The sequence below is a fragment of the Canis aureus genome, chromosome 9 (genome assembly GCF_053574225.1).
Source record: "Canis aureus isolate CA01 chromosome 9, VMU_Caureus_v.1.0, whole genome shotgun sequence".
Lineage (NCBI taxonomy): Eukaryota > Metazoa > Chordata > Mammalia > Carnivora > Canidae > Canis > Canis aureus.
The window spans coordinates 58,287,344-58,293,065 of NC_135619.1; positions in this window are offsets into that span (position 1 = coordinate 58,287,344).

Here is a 5,722-nt window from a genome sequence, read left to right on the forward strand (position 1 = left end):
CCCTCCCACTATCTGGGCATCCCTTAAGCCAGTCAACTTGACATATAAAATTAACCATCACAGGGGGGGAAATTTTCCAGGAAGAGGGACAACATTTGAAAATCTCTGAATCCTAAAAGATCTAGTCTATATAAAGAGAGTCATTAGAAGCTCTGAGTGGGTGGTGGGAATGGCAAGTGTTGATCATGAGGCAGAGGAGCCCAGTGGTCAAGAATGTGGCTCTCTGTCTTTGATTCCTTGAGTTAAAGTCCTGGCTCCATGGTTTATTATCTATTCCTCATTTGGGCAAGTAATTTAATATTTTTGTACCATAGCTTCCTCACCTATATAATGAGAAGAACTTTCTCATGGGCTTATTGTGAGGAATGCATGAGTTAATATTTGTATGGTGCTTAGAATACTGATAAGTGCCTAGTACAGAGTAATCCAACAAGAAACGAGCCTTCAGTGTTTCTGAATGATCTGTGATGGTTTAACAACTTAGCCTGTTGCATAAGTGCAGTATTTGGTTTTATGTGTATATAGATAGATCGATCGATCGATCGCTCATGGGTTTAAAAAGCTAAACCACAGAAATCTTTTAGTATTTTTACAGACAGATTTTTTAAAATTAACTGAATATTAGAAAGTATTACCCAAGAGAGAATAAAATGGCTTTCCAGTTAGTTAGTTTAATTCAATAAAGCCAGTAGGTAAGATCATGGACTCATAGCATCCTAAAGAGAGAATTAAACTCTCCAGCTTTCTGCCTCCTATCCCTCCTTCTTGCTTCCTTCCCCCTCTCCTTCCAGCTCCACCCCTCCCATCAATATTATACCTATCCTGGTTTTCTTGTTTGTCTCATGCTTTAGAAGACTGAATGTAGATGAAGAAGCCTTTTAGCATATGTCTTTTGACACTTATTAGGTCAGCCCAAGATCTCCTGATGCCTTAAATTACTCTTACTGATTCACATTTCTTCCCTTGGCCTCACCACCACTCATTCCTCTCCTAAGAGATTATATCCATTGAGTATATCCTGGAGAATGGTGTCATTATTTAGTTATCTCTTTACAACAACATCTGATGAATGAAATCACTCTGAGATCCTAATGGTATATAATTGATTAGTATTAACTATGGCCTGGTACGTTTGCATTTTCACTTAACTTTCCTTATTCAACCTGAACAAATTTCAAAGCATGGGTGCATCCTTTTCTGGTTAGTGAGAGAGACCTTCTAAAATCTTACTATGTTCATGGACTCCTTTGAGGAAGACTAGTCCTCTTTCAAGATTCTGTCCTTAATGCCAAATTTTAGTGTTTCAAGTTAGGCAATTCCCTTAGAAATGTGTCACTGCAAGGGACGCCTGAGTGGCTCAGCGGCTGAGCGTCTGCCTTTGGCTTAGGGTGTGATCCCAGTCTTGGGATCAAGTCCCACATCAGGCCCCTTGCGAGGAGCCTGCTTCTCCCTCTGCCTGTGTCTCTGCTTCTGTCTCTCATGAATAAATTAAATATTTTTTAAAAAAGAAATTCATATAAAAAATGTATCACTACATATAATGCCATTGCTTCTACTTTTAGGAGAATTAAACTCAAACCATGACTTGGCTTTTTTTTTTTTTTTTTTTTTTAAGATTTTATTTATTTATTCAGGAGAGACTCAGAGAGACAGAGGCAGAGACACAGGCAGAGGGAGAAGCAAACTCCATGCAGGGAGCCCGATGTGGGACTCAATCCCGGGACTCCAGGACCATGCCCTGGACTGAAGGCAGGCGCTAGACTGCTGAGCCACCTAGGGATCCCCAATTTGACTCTTAACACCGAATTAACCTTCACTCAGGTTGGAGCAGGGTTGGAGGAAACTAATTTCTTTTGTCCTTTTTGGTATCTTAGTTTGAAAATATTATTTATTTTTAAAAATTCATTCTCAAAAGAATAGTTATGCAGATCACAAGGGATCCCAGTATTTTTCCCCTTAGTGTTTTTTTAATCACTGTTTTTTTGCCATTCTTTTTTATCTTTTTATAATTAGTCACTACTAATGGTCCTCTGCATCCTTCAAAAACTTTATTATCTTTTTTCCTCTCAAAACAAGGAGGGCATTGATTGGACTGTAATGCTTGAACAAGTTACAATGTTGCAATTTTCTTATCAAGAGAATCTGATGTCTATGAACATCCACTGAGAATCTTGGCATTTTCATTCAGAATGGGCTAGAGGAGCTCATTTGTTATGCTTCTTGGTTCTCTGTCATTCACTTTTTTGGGAGTGGGGGGAAAGCACACAGCCTGAGAAGCCTGACAACTAAAATAAGGCTGTTCAGGGTTTGAGGTATTGCAAACTTCACCCATGCCTGTCATTTTAAAGACATTTTAAACTTCTTTGATAGTTTAATTCAACCAAACGAGCATTCAATGTAATTCAACCAAACAAGCATTTAGTAAACAGCTAGATAGTAGGGGAGGCACAATAGCTGGCACAATGAAACATCCTTCAAGGACATAGAAGGTTTGGTATATTTGAAATAACATGCTTTGAGAAAACAGGAACATACTACCAGATCCTTGTAAGCTCTTGTAAGCTCAGAATCACATCTAATTTTGGGATTACATTTAGCTTATGAGAGATGGTCACACAGTCTCAGACCTGTCACCAACACTTAAACTCCATTGATCTCAATGTCTTTGTAAATTAAACAGTTACACTAAATTGGTTCTATGATCCTTTCTTTTTTTTTTTTTTTACATTCCATGATTCTTGAAATAAGAATCATGCAAGACAGTAAGCCACAGTGTGCCAAATCAAATATAACACACAACCTTCATGGATAGGACAGATAATTCTATGTATGATCAGGAAGTGGGGGGGAAAAAGCAACTGCAGTAACTAGAAAGGGTTGATGGAGGATGCAAAAACGGGCCAATGTTGAAGTTAGAGGGTGGATGGCCTAAGAGAGAGGAAATAATGGATTTAGCATATTCCATCAATTGTGTAATATCATCAATTACAGGCATACCTCATTTTATTGTGCTTTGCAGGGATTGTTTTTTACAAGTTAAAGGTTTGTAGAGCCTCTGCATGGAGTAAGTCTTTTGGGATCATTTTTTTCAATAGTATTTGTATATGTGCATATTTTAGTAATTCTCACAATATTTCCAACGTATTCATTACTATTGCATTTGTTATGGTGATATGTGATCAGTGATTACAATTCATTGAAAGCTCAGATTTTTTTAGTAGTAAGATATTTTTCATTAAGGTATATATATTGTTTTTTGAGACAGTACTATTGTACACTTAATGGACTACAGTATAGTGTAACATGACTTTTATATATGCTGGGAAACAAATCAAAAACTTATTTGACTTACTTTATTGTGACATTTGCTTTCTTGCAGTGGTCTGCAATCATACCTGAAATATCTTCAAATTATGCCTGTATAAGACACATTATTATTTTATGCATTGCTAAAAGGTGAAATACTACCAATTAAACCACAACTATGTGCTTTGTTATCTCTTCCTTTTTAACTTTATATATTTTTAAAAAGCTCCTTTATGCCCATTTGGTTGTAAAAAGACACACACATTGCCAACAAGTACATGAAAATACGCTTAACATCACTAATCATCAGGGAAATGCAAATCAAAACCTCAATGAGATGTTTCCTCACTCCTATTGGAATGGCTATTATCAAAAAGACAAGAAGAATAGGTGTTGGCAAGGATGTGGAGAAAAGGGAACCCTTGTCTATACACTGTTGGAATGTAAAGTGTTATAGCCACTATGGAAAACAGTACAGAGTTTCCTCAAAAAAAAATTAAAACAGAAATGCCCTATGATCAGCAATTCCACTTCTGGGTGTTTCTTCAAAGAAAATGAAGACACTAAGTCAAAAAGATATTTGTACTCCCATGTTCACCGCAGCGTTATTTACAATAGTCAAGATACAGAAACAATCTAAGTGCCCATGGATGTGTGAGTGAGTGAATGGATAAATAAAATGTTATATACATATATTTGCAAGAACATGGGTGGACATTGAGGGCACCATAGTGATATAAGACACAAAAAGATAAATACCATATGATTTCATTTATATGTGAAATTTAAAACAAAACAGAGAAAAAGAACTCAGATATGGAGAACAGATTGGTAATTATTAGAGATGAAGAGCAAGAAGTAAGCAAAATGAGTGAAAATGGTCAAAAGGTACACACTTCCAGTTAGAAAATAAGTAAGCCCTAGGGATGTAATGTAAAGCATGGTGACTATAGTTAATAATACTGTATCATATAGTTGAGTTTTTAAAAAGATTTTATTTATTTATTTATTTATTTATTTATTTATTTGAGAAAGAAAGAGAGGTGTGAGTGGGGGAGTGGCAGAGGAAATTTCAAACAGATACCAAATGAGTGAGGAGCTTGATTCAGGGCCCCACGCAGGGCTCAATCTCACAACCCCAAGATCATGACCTAAGCTGAAATGCTTAACTGACTGGGCCACCCAGGCGCCCCTACTGTGTTATATACTTGAAGGTTGCTAAGAGGATAGATCTTAAAACTTCTCATAAGAAGAAAATTGTAACTATGTGTGTTACAGATGTTAACTAGCCTTATTTTATATATATATATATATATACACACACACATATACACACACTGAATCATTATGTTCATATATATATGAATTGATCATATATATATACACTGAAACTTATATATGTAGCCTTATATATATATAAGCCTTATATATACATATATAGCCTTAAATATATATATAAGCCATATATACATATGTATAGCCTTAAGTATATAAGTTTATATAGATACACACAAGCCTTATGTACACATATATATATACATGTGTATGTATATACATATACATACACACAGAAACTTATATATGTGTAGCCTCATATATAAGCCTTATACATATCATGATATATATGTGTATATATACACACACACACACTGAAACTTATGTAATGTTATATGTCAGTTATAGCTCAATCAAAAAAAAAAAAAAAAAAGCTTCATTATTCCAATTTGGATAGAAGAGAAAGGATCACCTGAACAGCTATGACCAAGTTTATCCGAACATAGTCAATAACAATTAGTCGTAACTGCCACCTGGCCAAAAGAAATGATAGATGCTCTTGACTGTAATTTCAGAGATGCTAAAATATGACAAAATAAATGTGCTTAATCTTAAAAATCAGCAAAATGAACTAGCACGTATCTTATAGGTAAGGCCATGGGGTGTTTATGCTAGTGGCTAGAATGGCAAAGGATTATATGGAAGGAAGTGAGGACATTGCTTGGAGGAAAAATTACAAGGCCCAGAGAAGAAAAGCTGGGGGTGGGGGTGGGTGGGTAGGACATATAAAATATGTAACATGTAAAATAATGGCAGATACAAAGAAGATCTATTAAAAGGCATATGTGTATGAATCTAAAAATTCCCAATGCCTTTTTCTTTTTTCTTTTTAAAAGATTTTATTTATTTGTGAGAGAGAGAGAGAGGGCACCCATAAGTGAGGTGGGGAGGGGAGGGGCAGAGGGAGAAGGAGAAGCAAACTCTTTACTGAGCAGGGAGCCTGATGCAGGACTGGATCCCAGAACCATGAGATCATGATCTGAGCTGCATTGTGTCCCAATGACTTTTTCTAACCAGTATTCCATACCTTGATCAAGTAGAACTTGCCAGATAAGCTGGGTTCTGAATCACTGTAAACTGA